The following is a 20499-nucleotide window of genomic DNA, read 5'->3' on the forward strand; positions in this document are numbered from 1 at the left end:
TAAGCAAGGTAATTTCATAGTGTTATTAGTCTTCCCTTAAAATTCCTGACTGGTTGCAATATGGTATTGTCAGCCTCTTTTTTTGGTTGATATTAATAATTAACTAAATTTTGCCTAACCTTCAGATTACTTAAAATGCTATTTTACACTGTGGAATACTAATTATTTCTTCAAATTCTTCTTCTTATGATTGTTCCTTGCAGTTAGTGGTTTCTTACAGTGGTGTTGTGTAGAGTTGTTCAGCTCCTGAATTCTGGTATGCTGAGTGCAAATTTCAGAAAATCATGTAGGCCTTTCCAATATGCTATTGTGCTTTATTGTGTTTCTTCCTGCCCTTGTTTTGGTTGAGGTGAAAGGCAGAACATAATCCTTTTCTCTCAGAGAAAGGGGAACAGAGGGGTAAAAACCACTGCAAAGCCCTCTGGGGTTGCTGTTGCTATTGGAAGTGAGAGACTGCCTTTCCTAAAGTAAAGACAGGGAGGCAGGCCCTGCAAGAGCTTCATGTACTTTAAGCAGCCAGTCAACTGGATTCTCCACTGAACTCCAACTTCAAATCTGGAAAGCTCTTCTAATCATTTGTTGAGATGCCAGTTTCTTGGATGAATGCCTCTGGCCATATGGCATTGAATTGACACAGATTTTCACTGAATTAACATAGATTTTCAAATTTCATATGTTCTGATATCCAGCATTATTAGCAAAGTGGAAAGCACATGCATTCAACATACAAACTTTTTAAAGTATTTATAAATTTCAGCAGTGAATGCTGATTCTTAAACAAAACAAGCAGTATTTGGTTTTATCCCTGTAATTTCCCTAATGTGTCTGTTGTCGTATCATAGAAGAAAGCTATCTCGGTGGTGTTGGTTTTTATTTTGGTCAGACTGGGAAAGCCCTACTCTGCTTGATGTAGGAACAGTATCAGCTGTGGAGTTTCAGTCAGTTGGGCCATGAAAGTCCCCAAGGACAGAGATTCTACAACTTCTCAGTGAAATCTGTTCCAGTTCCTAACTATCCTTTCAAGGATTTTTATTTTCATTATTTCTAGTCTTCTGATTTAATCTGAGACACTTGATTCTCCTTTCCCTGCATTTCCTTCAGGGAGGAACCTTGCTCTAGAGCCAGGTAACCTCCCCTCTTGCACAGGCAGATGCTGCAAGTTCCCCTCAATGCCACCTCCTCTTCAGGCTGAACAAGCCTTAGCCCCTCCTCGGAGGTTAGGTGCTTCCTGCCTGTGTTGGTGGCCTCTGCTGGAGTCCCCTAAAATTCACCATCATATAGGTCATACTGGAGAGCCAAAACTGTGTGTATTGCCCTAACAAGTACCTAGGAAAAGGAAAGAATTTCTGTCCTTGACCTACAAGTTGAGCTCTTGATGGCAACAGTCCAGGTTTCTGCTTGCTTAGGAAAAGACAGTGTTTCAGCTCTTTGATACTTCACCCAAAGAAGTCGCATAGCTAAATCACCTGAAACACTAGGTCTTATTTAAGACTGGTGTTTCAGGTGCCTGATTTAGCTATGCAAATTATTTGGGTGAAGTAGCTGGACATTTAAAAGGATCTGTTGATGTAAGTGAAAACTTGTTCCATGACCTCTAGTGATTTATAAAGCTCGTTCATAATCTATTTTTGGTGTGAATTTCTGTTTATATTAGCTGACTCCTTATTTCTATGGTCCATCAGATTCATCTCGGTGCTTAAAAAAAACTCCTGAGATTTCTTAAATGTATAATGTTACATCAGCTACTCTACCTGTTTCATATGATCAAATATGGGTTTTACCATGGTTTTTATTTTGGTAAGATATATGTTTGTTCTGTATTGTGATATCAGTTTAAAAGCATCACTTCCCTTGAGGAATGAGTAATAATATGTAACTCACATTTTCTTGCTACCTCTATGACAAGACTCCAGCAGCAAATCTTTGGTCACTGGCACACTATCTTTTGTTTCCTAACAAATCGTGTCTCTGTGCTGAACTGTGCCTTTACAGTTTTAAAAAAGATCTTAACATCTATGCCATTGTCCTCTGTCATATTTTCAAGGGAAATTTTTTTCTTAATTTAAAGACACCAGGTGACAGGCATTCCTTATGGCTCTCCATTTTAACCAAGGTACTAACGGCTATTTCAATTTGACTACAGCAGTGTTTTGCCAAATGGCTGCTCTAAGTTATATTGTGTACATTACCCACTAGAAAGCACAACTTGTTAAGAGTGCATTGAGAACTACACCACACATTGATATGGAGGTTATTTGATTTGAAATTGGATTCTAGCCTTCCTTGATGTGTTGTATAAATGGAGACATGAGTTGAGGAAATTCTCATGAAGTTTATGAAGAATGGGATGTGTTTTTTTGTTTTGCTTTAGAGCTTTACTTCTCCTTCTTAAAGTATCAGTTCGAGGTCTGATAAATATTCAGAGATAAAGCATAAGATTTTTTTTAATAGAAAGAAAACTTGCAAAAAATATTCATTGAGTGGATTTCTACTCTGATATTAGTGAGGTGTAGGTTGCACGCTTTTTGTAGCAGGGTGTCTTTTTGACCCTTCTTTAAACATTTAAGACTTAGTTCAGTAGTTCATCCAATTGATGAGACATGTTTCTTAAGTACAGTGCCTTCAAAGTACTCTAAATATATAATATTCTCTGAGAGACATGTCAGTCATTGTCAAGATGAAAATAGCTTAAATGCTAAGTTTCTTGTAAACTGTGTCCTTGTCTTAGAGGCCTATTCATAAAGCAGTGATTTACTGTATTTGTGACACTTAAGAATGCTTGAAAAATAGATGGAGGCACACAATTTCATTACAGGGCAGATGGAACTGTAGATATTGTGGTGGGGTAGGGAGAAGAACTTGCTGTGCAACTTGCATGCATACAGACAGCATGTGCATGGCCCTAAGGGCAGCACACAGAACTTCACAGAAAACATATTAAATGGGCATAGGGGAAGCATCCTTTGACCTACATAAAAGAGCCTTTGTGTAGATCGCATGAGCAAAAGTTCGTATTTTCAGACAGATAAAGATGTGCTACTTCTTTGGAATCAAAGGTAGATTGGCAACACTTTTCAGGAAATGGCGAAATCATTTTGTGTTTGGTATTCACTGTATTGGTATTCACCATTGTGAAAGGTTTTGGCATCAAGGAGGTTGTAATATATGATCCCACATGAATCCTGTTGTAATTTACTATTATTGATGTTCTTCTGTTGTAAAGTGCTGCTACTAACTTAAAAGGAAGCTGAATGAAGAAGGAAACAGTGCCCTTACAAGCCATTTGTAGCCTGGCTGTATGATGGATTCAGAGATAACTGTAAAGTGATTAGCTTAAGACTCTAAATTTGCCAAGGATTGGGGAACACTGTGCAGGAAGAGCACGGGATGTGTAGTGCAAATCTTGGCAAGTGGGCTAAATTTAACTCCATCATTCAGAGCATTTATGAAGTTCTTTTCTGAGCTATTGTATCTCATTCATCCTTTGATAATGAACTGAAATTTGGCTTTTGGAAAGCATTCTGTACAGGTAAGGTGTTGTGAAATGTGCCAAGTAGGTTGATCTGAACCTAAAACGACCTGTGTTTGTTTTGAGGATTAGAAAGAAATTTCTCCGCAATAAAAAAGCACTTTTTGGACTAGTTAAGAGCAACAGAAACCCCTTAATATTGAGAAAGAGAATATTTTACTGTGTAGTCCTAAATGTATTTTAAAGTTTTTGTTTTGCTAGAAAATCAGAGGTGGTAGAATATGAATAGAACAAACATTTTCCATGTGTCTGAGAGTCCAGAAATCTCAACCTCTACTGTAGCACTGTATTAAAGTGTATTCATTAGGTATGTAAGAATAGCAGAAATTACACTTCAATTTTATCTAAAATGTTTCCCTGCTGTGCACTGTTTTTCTGTGCTGGCTGAATTGTTTTATATCCCACACAATATTGAAACTTTGGAGTAAGTGGTTCCATGCTAACTAGATGGAAATAAATCTTGAGAGGGGAAACTTGTTAAAAGATTTCTCACAATGATATAAAACCATACAATAGGCAATTGCCCACTCATGTATTTCACTCACTCTGCTATCACAGATTTTTCACTGCTGAGGGTTTTTTCCTGATTTGCACATACCTGTTTGAAAAATTCATGCACTTCCTTCTAAGTAATCTGCCTCCTATTGTTATAATTCTGTAACAGTAGCGTGTATAGGCCATGGATTCTCTGAGTTAAGCGCTTTACAAATGTATAACAAAGACAATCACTGCACAGGAAAACCTGCAGTGTAAGTAAAAGGTTTACACTTGTATACAAAGGATGGATGAAATAAGGATAACATAAGGGAACAATGAGACAGTACTCTTCATGAAAAACAGTGGTCAAGGCAATGCAGCTGCTTAGCATCAGGCATTATGGCATGAGAGAGTATTAGGATGGGAAACTGGTGGGGGACTTAATGCTTTTGGAAAACCCCAAGGAATCCACCCCCCACCTCCAGCACTCTTCTTGGTGTAGATTGTTTTACACTGTTTTAATGCACATCCACAGTGAGATGTAGGCATGGAGTCCCAGTCAAGCAGCCATCCCCCAGCACAGTTATAATTTGACCCAGTGCCCAAAGGAGACTGAGTTTTCACCCTGTCTGGAGGGCAGGGCTTGAATGTAGACCCAGAGAAGTGGGCACCTCACACTGTTGAGTGCCCTCTTCCCACCAGTTACCTTCTAACTAGGCCTAGCTCTTCCTGCCTTCTCATTTCTACCTTTACTTCTCTTGATACTGCAGAGGTGATTTTAAATGGAAGAAAAGCATAGACAATGATGATAATGGAGATAGATTTTGTTGTTTTCATTTGTGCATTGGCTTCTTGGATAACTAAGGAACAAACAGAATTGACACCAGATGTTTTACATGCAACTGCTCCTAAATTGTCCAATGATTATGTAAAGCAAGCCATGTCTACTAAGAGGCCAGCAGACACATGATGGTGACAGCAAAACTGTCCCCTGGTTGAGCTTTGGATGCAGTTCCAGAGTGTGTGTGATCCGGGAGACAGCCAGCTCTGTAATGGATGCTATGACCAATATCTCCCTTGTTGAGATCTCACCTTTTTCATTTATAGTGTCATCTGTTATATGGCAGTGGGCTATTCAGCACAGGAGATGAGACTTCTGTGAGCTATAATGCACACAAAAAAGTGTGACAAATTGCAATGACAAGGTTGCATTTGTACTATGAGGTACAGTCAGCTCTGATATGTTGTAGTGGAATGAAATAATCCCTTCTTGGACAATGCTGGCTGTGGTATATTGTGTGCTGCCAAGAGTCAGTGCTGCAAATACAGCTTGCCATCAGAGAATTATTTCACACAAAATCAGAAAAACTCCTCTCTAATGAATGCACATGTTGTAATAAGAGAATAGGGCTGTTGATGCATTAGAAGTCTGTACATCCAGCTTCAGATCCATTTTGGATTTGAAAAGATTTTAAATCTATTCCATGTTGAATTTGTACTCCCAAAAATCCTATGAAACAGACATGTTGTCTAGTTTGCACCATGTCAATATGCAGTAGCGTCTGCCTTTTGCTGCTGGGGCTATAGCCTGCCCAAAATAATTTAGTTTTATACTGTCCTGGAGCTTGCTAGAAAGGTGTAAGCTCTAAGTTTTGCATTGCAAAACTAAAAGAAGTTCATCTTGGAATTGACCTCTGCTGTGTGAACAGTGTCTATCTAAACATGGTGAGCACTTCTGAAGATTAAGTGAATTCTAGTTTACATGCTTTTGTTTTACTACCAAGATTTTAAGGACTTTCACAGTTGCTTAAGAGTACTGGAAAATCTTCCATTAGTCTCTCTCTTTTTCCTTTTTCTTATACTCCTCTTTTTTCTTTCCCTTTTCTTTTGTGGGAAGGAGCTTTGATGAATTAAAAAAATTACACTTGCATTGAGAAGCGTTGATGGAAATAATAATTCATCTAAATTCTTCTACTATTAAAATGCCCGTTTTAGCCTTGATTGCTATTTAAAACTATGAACATACCTGGAAACAAACAGACAAACCAACCTTATAGAGGAGGTCTGTCTTCCACTGAGTTGTGTCCAAAACTTGTCTTAAATTCAGTGTAGAAATATACAAAAGATAGTTATATAAATGATATTATTTCTTTTAGTGTTTTCCTCTTAGTATGCTTTCTTTGTTGACGAAACAATAGGGTATTTAGATATAAATGTGGGGATTATGCCTTTAATTCTCTCAAGTGAAGCCTTCCTGGTAGTTTTTAGACTCAGTAGCTCAAATTCACCACATTTACCTTCAGGCTACTCACTGAATAGCCTCTGATTTACTAGTAAGATGTATGCAACTGAAAGCAGAATATGTGGGATTTTTTGTGTGTGTTAGAAAACTCTATCTCATTTTATAATATTGAAATTGTATCTTACTATCTAATTGTATCTAACTTACCAAAATGAAAGACAAATTTAAGTATACACATTCTCTTATGTTGACATTTAATAATGGAGGGAAGGCCCAGACATGCCCCAGGTTGAAGCTTACATCATGTAAACTCAACAGAAAGTAAATGTTGTTTACAGAACATTTATGTAAGTCATCCTCCTGAAGACTAAAATAACATTATAATATTTTAAGGAAAATTTGAGAAGGCCTTAGAGCTAAAATGACCCCTGTCATCTTCTCCACCCTATCTCCTCACTTCCCCCCCAACTTCTCTGCATTCTTTTACTGTGAAGAGCCAGTAGGTTTGGTTTTGGATTGTGTTTTGTTGGTTGGTTGGTTTTTTTAACAGTGTTGTAATATTTTTGAAACTGGTTTTAAAGAAGACATTTCTTTGGTGCAATTGCAATTTTTACCAACAACTGCTAAACTCTTTGTAGCAGAGCTCCACTGGTGTAGAACTAAAATCTGGAAGTAATCAGCAACCACTGAACATCAGAAATTCTTCAAAAAACATTTAAACACAGTTGGAGTCTGCTAGTAGTTGGGATAGGATTCAGGTACCTAATCCCTTGAGGTTAGTTGTCATCCCCCATCTTCCTTGTCTTATATGTGGAACTAAAAAGCCCCAGGGTGTTGATGATTGTAAAGAAGCTGCGGCATCGCACCCCCGCTGGGAGCAATAAATAAACCTCTGCTGCCATTGTCAGCTGCGCCTTCCCCGCCCGCCCCGCTCCGCTTTGGTACGGGGCTGGGGAGGAGAGGGGAGCGCCGCCTGTTTAGCCATGGAAACAAACCCCATAAGTAACAGCAATCACTGCTGAAAAGCCGGCCAGTTTTGACACGCATGCTTGACCTGTAATACAGGCGAGTCTGCCTGAGAAGTAAACAAAATTGTAACTTCACTTCAGAGAAATATTGGTGTAATTATGTTAGAGATTACATGACTCTGAGTGTCTTTGGAACCTGCTTAGTTCACTTTAAAACAGTTCCCCTTTTTTTTTTTAAATTTCTTTTCTATCCCCTGGATTGTTTCTGATTTCTGTGTAATATCTAGTTAGTCTGGATAACCTCTCTGGTTTGCATTCTCTCATCTGCGCATGCACTTCATAAGCAACAAATTAAGGACATCCATCATTTTGCTTTGAAATGAACTTGTGCTTTTGCTATATACAGAAACAAACAAAAATGCCTCCCTCTCACATCACAAGTAGAAATGTTTTCTCTCTCACCTCCTATACATGCAAACGGTGCTATGTGTCTAGGTGAACTGAGAGATGAGCGTGGCTGGGAGGTGGCAGTGCAGGTTTTGAGCTTGGCTCCCCTTCCCGGTCTGCAAGGACTGGAGCAAGCGCTATGGAGTGGCTAAAGGAGAGGAGAGGACTGATATTCAATGGTCACTCATACTTCACATTAACCCTCTTACCTGTTTCTGTTCTAGAGGAAGTCTTTGAAGAGGAAAAGGTGAAGGCAAGTTGCTTTGGGGATCAAACTTTATAATAGTACAGAAATTTGCTAAACAAATACTGCACTCAATTAGCAAACAAAGCTGCTTCTTTTGTTTATCCTGGCCCCTTCCCAGCCTTGTAATAATTTTCTTCATATGTCTGGGACACATGCGATTAAATGGATTTTTTTTTCCAAATTGTAAAACTATATATAAACTTAGTAGTTACTGTAATTGCAATTTTCCCAATTAATCTGCAAGTCAGTGTTTAAAAAAGACTTGATTTCTGCTCTTCCTTTGTAATGATCCTCTGTACAAAAGTAAATTTTACTCACTAGATAATAGCGCTAAAGAGCAGTCTTTTTTGTTTGGTTGGTTTTGGTTTTTTGTTGATTTGTTTGTTTTGACTAATGCACACGTTTATCTTGCAGTTGTATTTAAGTATTACAAACCTATATAACTTCTAGAACAGGGTCAAAAATCTCATCAGTGCTATAGAAAAGCATTGTAATAGAGTCAAGAATGTGGAAAACCACAAGAAAAGAATTACTCATCAATGAAATCCACCTTAATCACACTCTTAGCCCTTTGTAGGGCCACAAGATTTGTGATGGATTGATTGACTTATTGTTGAAAATCAAAGTGGCTTTTGGGTGGTGTGGTATTTTACATCTCCAATTTTCCAGAAAATAGAAAATTTGCTCAAAAATTTTGTCCTAAAAATTGGAGATTCTATCACTGGGTGCTGAGCTAATTAGGTTTCAAGGAAGCTTAAAAGAGTAATCTACATTGTTCATATTAATTTGGTTAAATCCCACAAAAATTTGTTATGATCACTATCCAAAGTTTGTGTTGATTTTAATGTTCAATGACATGCAAAGCAAAAGTCTACAATTTTCCATTGACTGCAGTGGGATTTCCCTGTATTACCTTTGAAGAATGGTGTGTATGAACATGAGAGAGAATTAAATCTTTTCCACTGCTTGCCAGTATAGGCAGCATCATAGGCCATTATGTCAGAAATAATTTAAAATCACTTAAACATTTTAAATTGTCCACACAAAACGATCCTAGAATGGAATTATGTCGCTTTAAACATTTGATTATGATTATATTTTATTATTTACGTTTCAGTAGCTGAGACTATTTTCTGTTCCTTTCTACATGATATTTGCTTAAAGTAATTATACCAACTGAGAACAGTGGCAGATTGAAATTAAATGTTTGGATTAAATATTTTGTCAGCAAACATGCATCAACTGCTTTACTACTGCTTCTCTTCTTCTCTGCATACTGATTACAAAAAGATTGGCTTTTGTCTTGTCATGATTTAAAAATGCATGGATAGATGCTATTTGATATTGCAGAGTAAAAGAAAATCTAGAAAGAATCTGGATCTAAATAATAACGAACGTGTGACGTGTAAGTGAAAAAGAGACTTTATATGTCTATCAGCTTTGCGCCTCACCCTCTCCTCAAACAGGCTAATTTTATTTTATTTCCAATTAATGTGTTGCAGTTAGGATCAAAATATGATTAGCTGACAGCTTCCACATTGCTGCTGATCTAAATAGATGAACTTCTCATGGAGCTTTTCAGAGACCTAGAATTCAAGACACCCACTGCTTTCTAATCCTGAAACATGGGAAAACATTTTGGTGTTGTAATAATAATGAAAAAGTCTGTTATCACCTATCTAACAGAAATTCTCATTAACCTCAACAAGACTTTCATGTGTAGATAAGTAAATCTAATACGACTTTTCAACAATGGCAGTTTCAGTGCAGAAACTTAGAAACAAAACTTCAAACTGACACAACGTAGCTGTCTGCATCCTCATTTCAGCTGTGTTTTAGTTTGCTAAGCCACAGCTCTCACTGCTCTGAGAGCTGGGATAGTTTCCTCTCTTCCGCTGGCAGCCCTGTGACCCCTGCTATGTGTGTGGGCAGAGAGAGGAGCTCCTTGGGCTTCCTGATCTAGAGTTTGAATCTCAAACTGCTGCTTTCTCCCTCCACCTTCTCCTCTGGTAGCTGCAGGTTTCTATGACCGTCACTCTCCTTCTCTAGAGATGGCCCCACTTGTTTTTGTGGTTATGTCATCTTACATGCTTCCATTTCTTCCCTATGATAATTCTTACAGAATTGGATAAGCTCTAACTTAGCTGGACTCTACAAATGTCTCTCCAAAAACTACTACATACAATAGAAAGTGTTTATAACTTCTATAAGACTTTTCTATAACTGAGCTTCACTTTAAAAAATTTCACATTAGTAGGTAAAAGCTATGTGTCTTTTTTCCTTCCCCTTTGCTTTCTCTATGGACACAGGGAAGAAAATGTTTATATTGAAAATAGTACTGTGTATGGATGTGTATTATCTTGTACTTCTTTTGGTAAGAAGCCTTCCCTTCTGTTTGGCTTCTTGGTAAGCTCTTGTTCTTGTGCATTCTTGCCTAAGGAACAGATAGGAAAGTAGTAACAGTTTTGCCTCTTCTTGAGGATGAAGGGACGTGAATACAACAGTCTCTAGTCTTTCAAGAAAAGGCAATTTTTACAAGGTAACAGAAGAGGATTTCTCTCTGACCACATTACCCCAGAGACTCATCCCATTTCATCTCGCCATATGTTGTGCCAGCTTCTGGAGTATCTTAGCACAGGATTTTCTAGCCTCTTGTGCGTTGCATTTAACTTCAACTTCTGTAGGAAGAAAGGGAGGATATTCTCCTTCAAAGCCATTTGTTAACACTATTTTACTCTTTGAGAATGATAGAAAGTTTCTAGAATACTTTCTCGGTGTGTTTAAAAGTCTTCAGATATAAACTATACAGGATACTGTTGTTATAATCCCTAAGCAAGTTAAAAAGATGCCATGATATTGGAAAGGTTAATGGTAAAATCTTAGTAAACAGATGCATTTTTAAGGCTTCTCTAGGCCAAGTTTGAGTAGTGAAGTTTGGAAAGCCCTTAGCACAGCTGCACAAATGTATGCTTTAAATATTCTGCTGGCAACAGTGTGAGTAATACAGTAGAAGAAATGCACCTGACCACATACGGTCATTTCTATTTTCAGTTTAATTGCCTGTTAAGGAGCACTGAGGAATTCCAAATCATTCTAGTGTGGTTCATCAGCCAGCTGTGAAATACACTGTTGCAGCTACATAAAAAAAAAAATAAAGACTCAAAAATAATACATCTACGTGCATGTAGCTGCTTTCCCACCCAAGGATGATAAAGGTGCTTATGTGTCATGGATGTAAGAAAACATTTGGAAAAGCAGACCCAATTCATACTGGGCACATAACAGCTAGTTTCCTATTGAACTATAAAGAGGAAAAAGGCATAATCAAGTGCAGAAACTTTTCAGAGCTGTCAGCTAGCATGAAGCTGCTTCTGGGAAAACAAACTGCGCTATTTACAAATTGTGATATCATCAAGAGCTATTTATATAGTGAAAATAATTTACGCTCCAATTACGTATTTGTAGATAGTCCAGCCAGAAATGGCCGTTGTGTCATCCAGGCTGACCCCCAAACTAGAAATTAGGCTACATCTAGCTTTTTAATTATGAAATATACTTTTCTTGGTGAGAACAACTTTTAAAATATTATTTTTATTACAGCATTGAAAGCAGCTATGGTTTCAAAAGCAAAGCACATTTCAAGAAAATAAAAAAAGTTATTAATATGTAAAGGGCTTTTTTGCAATTAATCATGGGCTTATAGGATGTGCTAGATCATCACTTCTATTTCTTGCCAGAAGAGTAATATTTTTAGGTTTTTTTTCAGTCAAATTTAATTTGTGGTAAACCATTGGGTGTGCACAGCTTTACTTGGTAATTGATCTGTACTCCGTCATTCACTTGGAGTTTTCTTCTTTTAGGTTCATTTAATTATTCATAATTATGTACATTCATAAATTAGATTAGGCTGCTAGATTTATTTCCTCTGCCTATAACCTACTAGCTAGACTTGATAGGTAGAGATTTCTTGTTTGGGTAAGCAATGGGTGGGTAGCTGCTGTAATTTAATTTGAATCTGTGGGACAGGACATGCTGTATTTGGAGATGTCTGTTGCAGAGAACACTTTTTTAATATGTTCAAATTCAAATAGTTCTTCAAGCCAAATGCAAATTATCAAGGATAATTGGTTGCTGAAACAAACCAGTATCAGTGAGCAAGAGGGGACCAGGTGTTTCCCAGTGCTTAGTAATACCTGGGCAAATACCTACAGAGGGCACACACTTGCCTGAAAATTATTTGGTCTTTCCTTATTACAGGATTGAGATATCTGCAAAAGATTTGAGTAACAATGTTTTTAGCTAATTTTTTAAAATCATACATTTAACGTTAACTTGTGTAATAAAAAGTTTTACTGGAGTCTCTGAACACATTTTCAGCCTTTCTTGTCTGTCCATCTTGCACAAAAAAGAAGTAAAAGCATTTAAATGGGCTGAGAGAGAGAATGAAAACTTAAAAAAATATTCTCCTCACGAGATTATTGACAGAGGTGTGTTTGCAAACCCTGAGAGCTTGGGCAGGTGTAATTTCTGAAAAATTTATCACAAAAAAAATTTTAAATATTTTCTGGATGTTTCAGAAGTCTTCAGAAGTGAAACTAGCTACAGAACAGCTATAATTTGAACATTAAGTCTTAACAAATATAGTAATCTGTGGCAGGAATTCAAGAGAAATGTGCATGTCTGTGCTAGAGTTGGTTCATTGAGAACAATATATATGTGATGTGTAATGAGTACAGCTCATACAGAAGTAACCACCAGGAAGATGTCAGAAATAAGACAGAGGCTCAGTTCCTCACTCTACCTCTCAATGCCAGGTAAAAACCACTGCAGGCAGGATGAAATCCAGGATGGTTGAACATTGCAGGTGATTTGAACAGCAGAACTTTGCTATCAAAGCAGTACTGCTGCCTCAGAGAGAAAATAATACCAATAATATATAACAATGTTTTTCAAGTTTTTAAAGTGCTTCTCCTCACAAAATAACATGAAGACTGAAGGGAAAAGTTTCATGAAGTTATCTAGGCTATTTCCTGTCACCGATGAATTGTTTCTTCCTAGGAATTCCCACATATCAGCTTTTCACTGTTAGATGTCTTAGCAAATGAGAGACTGTCAATTCTGCTGAAGAGGAAGAACAGAGCCCAGAAAACATGAAGATTGCCCTGAGTTCAACTAAACAACAGCAGCTCTTTGGTCAGTTGAACTTATTGCAAGATTCCCCTTAGTTTTTCTCTCTCTTTTCAGATCTCTTGACTCTTGAAAAAATCTCCTGTCATTTATCATCACTTTGAAGCTCTCTAGTCCATAGCTTTGATTATGGTACCACAAGTGACTTGAGCTAACATGATCTGCAAATGATCAAATTATTTCTACAGAAAGATATCCACATGACCTTATTTCTAGCCATAAATTCTCTACCTATTGCCCTACATTTTCAGTGAATCCCATAATTAGGATGGGTAAATGCAATTTGACTGTTTCCTAAGACTGTACTAAGATGGGAACTAAATCTAGGACTGATGAAGTTAATGGACTAGCTCTCTGGGCCCCCTAGAGTGCTCTTCATTTTACTTGTTGCCAACAACAACCTTTTAATCACAACCACATCTGCTAGAAGAGTGAGTTGTAAGCTTTCATGCTTGAACCCTCTTTCACTGTATTCCACTGAGATGTAGTTATGCTGCATCTTTATCCCATATTGTTATTTAAAATTTTGTACCCCCTGAGATCTTTTTGGGCCACTGTCTTCTCTATGATATATTACATCCATACTGTAGAAAGAAAAGCATTTAAGGTCTCTTTTTTCTCTTAAGACAAAAATGTGAAGGTGTTGTCTTGATTTTCAGTGTCCTCAAGGAGCAGAATGATCAGCTATTTTACATATTATCAATTACCTGGATTAAATTTTGCTTGTTTGTTTGTTTTTAAGTAGGGATGCTGAAAAATAACTGCATGTTCTTCTAGTCTAGAGCTCAAGATAGCTGGATATCTTATCACATTGTTTTCAACTCCAAAAGGCACATAAATAATCCCACTGGTCAAGAATTCACGTCAAGAATTCTGAGTGGTTCCTGATGTTAAATAGTAATAGTTTGTCCAAGCTGTGCTAAGTATTTTTTTCTTTTCCCCTTTTTCTTTTTTTTTTTTTAATTTTAGTTTTGATTTAGGTTGTTTGGATTGGTTTTTTTTGGTGTTTTTTTCCCCACTTAGGCATATTTTGGCTACTATCTTTTAAAGTAGAAAACGGTTACTTTTACTGTACTAATGATGTACACTTCTTCTGTGAAAAGATAGTTGCATTTTCTGGTTTTTATGGACAGCAATGATTTTCTCATTATAGCTGTAAGTGCCAATATTTTACACTCATAGTCTTTCTGTTATAATTAATTCTACATTAAAAGATTAATAAGATAGTGGAAAATGGTGGCTAATTTTTCCAGCTGAAACTAAGGAGGGAATATAGATGGACAGAATGTAATTAAAGAGGCTGGAGTTCGGCCAAGACGCTGGCATTGTTATTTCTGCTCTTGCAAAAATACCATGGGATCTTTAATGGCCCTGAGTGGCCGCAGTTGTACGTCTCTTTTGAAAGATGGATACTGGTGATCATCTACTGCCTAGTGAATGCACTGCTAATGCCTGCCTGGCTGAGAGCTGAGAATAAGAGCAGGATGAAGAGATTCATTAAACAGTGAAAGATCAAAATGAATGAATGGTGAAACTGAGGACCCCTGCCTTCTCTAGGAAGTGTCTTATTGCTGCCTTGAGGAAGAGGTGGTCTGATCCACAACTCATTGAAATCAATGAAAAGAATCTAATTGATTTCAAAGGATTTTGGCTCAAGCCCTAAGTTCCATTTTATCTTGCTCTTTGTTCTCTGACAAGGATTAAAGTAACCAGGAAGTCTTGTATCTGACTATGTCTTCCCAAAATATAAAATGAAATAGTCTTTATCTGTTTAAACAGATTTTTCCATAGGGGCTGCTGCTCAAGGTCAGGAGAAAAGGGTCTAGGCAGGTCCCTGGTTTGGAGCACAGCCTCACTTGGGTTGTGAAATGAAGCAGTTTGGTACATGTGGCCCTATGGAATTCACTTGTCATGTGTTTATGTCTAGGGTATGTTCATTTTCACTCTGAATTTAAGGGATCTCTTTACAAAAGATTGGTTTTACCTCATTTTTAAATGGGCATTCATGAAGGAGTGTGTATGATCAGATAACTTCACATCAAAGTCATGTTATGAGCAGTTGTACTGACATGCTGTTTCACTGGTGTATTTTTCAAACTACTTTTATAATTTCACCTCTTATTTGGAATGAATGTGGAACAATTTTACCCCTAGATAATCAAAGTGCTTTCTGCTACCACTAAAGCTACTTGGCAATTTTTATTTTCTGCACTGTTTTTGGGCAAATAACTGCTTATGAAATTTAGCTTGTCTGAGAATTCATTTATTGGCCTGAACTTGTGTTATCTCTGAAACATTTGTACAGCAGTGGTTGGACTTTGAATATGGCTATTTTAAAAAGTCAATTGCTTAACTGGTATTTGTAAGCATATTGTACACAAACTGTCTAACTACTGTCTTGATGTGAGAGTAGCAAAATCTGTACATAATTTGAATTTTTCTGATGAGTTGTACAGCTACCAGAGGGGAATCTCATCTGTTAATCCTTTCAGAGAATTTCCATGTTTCAGTCCTAAAAATGGCCTTGAACCATGTTTACAATGTTGTTGAAAATATCTAGGAGGAACTCCAGGAGGAAAAGTTCATATTCAAGCTACACTTGCATATGTTGAAATAGCATAGGAAGAGTTTTCTACCATTGTCTTTTCTTTCCCCTCTAAAAAGCAGTAAAAGTTTTTAAAATAAATATTTTACCTAATCTTGTTTTCCAGCATCTTTCCAGTGAGTCCTTCCTCTATTTGTATTCTCTCTTTCATTAGCAGGGGAATGCAGTTAACAGTGTATGACTTAGGGGGACTCTCTTTTACAAGGTCTCTTTTATGTAAAAATTCTTTTGAGAGTATAATGATCTAGGGCTTTTGGTTTTTCTTCTGCTCACATGCAGCTTTTCCCTTGTTTTGGTATTTTAGTGACTGCAGAGAAATGACCCTTGAAGTTATAATATTAGTCTGGTAATGAACTGACATCCAGGGGAAAAACCCCCATAAACACTTATTCCATTCTCCCATATTCTTCTGTTGTTTTTACTTCCTTTCTTGTTGTTTCTACTTCCGTTCTTGTTGTTTCTTGTTTCATTGTAATTAGACTTAGGGAAGATTTAGTTATTAACAGCACCTTGCTCACTGGAGGTGAGTTTGTGGAGGGATAGAAATGGTTACACAAAATCTTCCCCTCACTGGGAGCTGGACAGAAGCTGGCATTCACACAATCCAGTTTTCTTCTTGAATTATCCTTGGGGACCATCACTTTTTCTTTGTGTGTGCAATCTTTTCTGTTACTTTTGTTATTTCTTCCAAGTAGTCATGAAATCTGAATACAAATCATTTTGGTGTGGGAATTGACATCATGAGGAAGCTTGAAAATAAAGTGCTGATGCTTTGGCCAGATTTGGTACCCCCCAAATAATTTATTTTCCCAGGGAATTGTGAAATGTTGCTGCAGTCAAATGCATAGAAATGTTTTTCAAGGTGAAAGGGACCAAAGTGTTGTTATTTCTGCAAACCGAATGTTTCTGCCCTGGCCCAGATGCCACTGTTTTACCAAAGTGTAAGTGTGAGATATCTGTCTAAGTGTTACATTGTCGAGACATCTCAGCTTCTCTTTGTCCTTTCTTTCCAAAACCTCAGTCATCTGCTGTTTATCTAAAGGAGAGTCTTTGTTAGCTGGTTGTAGTACTAATTCACACACAGTTGATGATATTGATAAAGACACTGACTAGCCTTAAACAAATCAGAAGTTGTTTACTCCATTTGCAGTTTTTACACGCTAATCTTACCATGTATGAGAAGAATCACATTCCCTCACATCTCTTACACCTACAAGCTATGCATCATCAGCATCCAGACTAATGCTCTTGTTTAGTATCACAGAGATTTGCCAAAAGCTAATCAGTGGCTTAGGCCTTTGTTAGAACATGGTGCTGTCCCCATGCCTACTGGGCACTGCAAGTAAAGCAAGCTAACGTGTTTACAGTCTAACGTGTTTACAGACAGATGGGTCAGGAGCAGAAGAAATTTTTTCCAATGTCTTTGTTAGCTGGTTGTAGTAGTAATTCATGCAGTTGATGATATTGATAAAGACACTGACCAATGACCATCTTCATCTGACATCCAGCCAAGGATGTATTGCCAAGCTAATTGCCCAAAAGCCTTCTGTGGTAAGTCAAAGAATTAGAGCCAATACAATTTAAACCTTTCCTTACCACTGCATGGATCTTTCACAGTTTCTAGAAAGCTCATGTACCCAAAGCTGACTGTATGCTATGAATTTCACATATTGTCTTTCTGTTCATAGGATGGCTTACCAATAATGAAGAAAGAAGCAGGGCACATATTATGAATATGCTTCTCAAATGAAACATTTTATCTTTATTCCCTAATATTGCTCATAAGAATACCATCAGGTCTCTCTATCACCTTTTTTAGTGTTTCTTCATTATAAAGAGCCATCTCCCTATGTAAGCTATTATCTAAAACAGAGCTTACAGTTATGATTTGAACACAGGGATGCTATTTAATGTCTGATATTCTTCATGACCATTCTTTTACTTTATCTCATTTTAGAATAATGATAAAAGGAGTTTTGCTTCCCTGCTGCTCACTCTGCCCTTCTCTGAGCTTGCTGTCCTCAGCCTTTAAAAAAATAAACTCCAAAATCCTGTTTGAAACAAGGTATGCTTAATCCTTGGTTCTGTCAGAAATGCTCTCAGTTAAGGATATAATAGGTTTGCAAAATTTTCTATTTTTCATTTGCACCCTGGCTCTGACCACAGTAAAATTTGGCTCTGTGCATGATTTAGAGTAAGTGTGGAGTCCTGAAAGAAGGCTTTTGAGTATCTGTTCAGGTCAACTCCCCCAACTCTCTTCCAGAGTCGTAAGTATCCTAAGATAGATACTACTTTCAGTAAGTTGTCTGTATAGGAAGTTGCAACATGATTATTTAAACTGCCTTCTGCCTTTAACTACAGCTGCGGAAGTATGGAGGCAGCCTAATGGGAAGGAGGGAGAATAAAAAATCTTATACTTCTTTATTAATCTTATATATATATATATCGCTTCTAAACTATATTTTTACCCTTAGGTTTATAGAGGTTTTTATTTGTTTCTTTATTGAGACATGATGTTTTTTTTCTAAAGAGACTGGCTATTCTGATACCAAATTTACAAAACTTTTGGAGGGTAATCAAGACATATCCTAGAGACTTCAAGAGGAGGTTCTTTGATGTTAGAATGTGTTTCCACTGGTCATCTATCAAAGTCTGAGTCTGGTCACCTTGTGCATCATAGGGCAACATGCACATTTATGGGCTCTTAGTGTTTGTCAGGTAGCTGAGCTTTCAATACAGGAGGAATTATGTCTGTGTCCCACCTTCTCCTCCTTCTAAAGCGATATTTTAAAATTATGAACCATATAAAACCTTCCAGACACTGAGATCATGTTAGCTTAAGGTACGATGGCAAAAGAAATTCTTAATCAATGTCATTATACATAAACCAGTTCCTTATGGTCTTGCATCTCCTTCTGCATCTTGGAAACAGGAAAGATGTAGCCTGAATATCTTCCGTGCTCTTTCAGCTTTACTTTTATTTCCTTCTTCTGCAATCCTTTTGAGAAAGGAAAGAAGTGGAAAGGAAGAGGAAAAAATAGAGGGAGGAAAGACAACAATAGAAGTTTCTTTTGCCGCTTGATCTTCACAAAATTATAGAATCCAAACCTTAGAGAGACCTTGAGATGAGTCCTTTTTGGCAACAGCACCTTTATACAGAGGCTCAAACTATAAAACCACTACTGGTCTGTGCTCTCCTGATGAAAAAAAAAAGTAATCTCACCCTGCTTTCCAGACATTTCCATGTGAATCTGTAGAAGAAGTACCTTGAACTCTGTTGTCTCAAGGGCTGTGGCAACTCTGTGGACCCCCTTCTAAGAGACTTCCAGGAAGTCAGATGAAAAGAACAAAGATAATTTTAAAGTTCTGAAGAGTTAAGAGAAACAGTAAAATAATACTTTCTGGAGGACACTTTCTGGAGGAATGTAGAATTTATATCCTCCAAGGTATGATTGAATATGGAATGCTGAGGCAATTTTTTCCAAGGAAAGGAGTGTTAGTTCTTTATTTTGAGTAATTAGAAATATATATTTGAGAGAACATGGAAGAAAATACTGTCTTAGATGGTATTACATTAACAAATGGGAATAAGACTGTCCTGGCTGATCTAATAATCTTTTTTCTGTTTGGAATGACTGTTGATGTATTTGGTCCCTGCCTATGTGCTTTTCAACTGCCTTAACAAGGGCCAAGTTAATCCACTGCGTGCTGCTAGTGCAGATGAATTTTGCTCAAGATTTTTAACTTTTTTAATGCCAAGTTATGCCTTAAATTTGAAGCATAGGTCTGAAGCAGTTTGATTTCTTATTAATATTTGACTCTTTTTGCATCAAAATGAATAATATTTTCTTCTGTCTATGTGAGCATAGTGTTTTTAAAGCTAATATATCATTCATATTCTGTGCAAGAGAACTTTGGCATCATTGTCTTGACACATATCCCAGTTCCCTTCTCCTGATCTTTTTGACTCCACTTACCTTGGGGATTGTATACTGCAGTTATCAATACTGATCTGATTTGTGTCACTAGAAAATAGATTGAGCTTTCAAATGAGTGAAGTAAAAGTATAAAAAACACGTTATTTTTACACCAAAACCATTTGATGGTCAGTGTATCATATCTGAATCACATTGGTTTTGTAGTTGAAGAATTCCTACTCTTTAACCTGTAGCATTAAATAGTGTACAGAAAAATTGAAAAGGTACTATTTAGCGACCAGAAAAGACAGCCTGGAAACATAGCTTTTGGATTCTTCTTTTGTTTACCCAGTTTTTAATCTATTTGGACTTGGTTTATTTGTTTAAGTATGTAAACCCATTTGTGCTTACCTATACAGTTTTTACAAAAAATGGTGAATGTAATTATGATAAATTATTTACCTATATCTTCTGAGAAGTGATAACTCAGCAGCAGGAGAAATATTTAATGTTAGTGTACTTGTCTTTTTTTATTTTTATTACTGTATTTTTTTTCAGAATTTAATTGCTTGCTCCCTTTTCCCAGCCTTGATCCTGTCTCTGCTCCTCCTTGTCACTGAAACGCTTTCTTTCTCTCTTTTGAACCACTCACTACTTCATGTATTTTCCCTTAAGCCCCTCCTTTTCTGTTTAGCTTATGATTGACTCCCTTTGAAAAGCATTTTGTGCTATTGTTTGTTGACTTAAATTGTATTTTACATAAAAGGTAAAAGACAAATAAAGGAAAGGGTGGGAGATAATGCATTAATGTGTGAGAGATGGAACAAAGGGTTGTTTTTTAATTCAAGCTGAAAATAGAAAAAAAGATACTTGCTGCACT

Source organism: Molothrus aeneus, chromosome 7 (genome assembly GCF_037042795.1).
Source record: "Molothrus aeneus isolate 106 chromosome 7, BPBGC_Maene_1.0, whole genome shotgun sequence".
Taxonomy (NCBI): Eukaryota; Metazoa; Chordata; class Aves; order Passeriformes; family Icteridae; genus Molothrus; species Molothrus aeneus.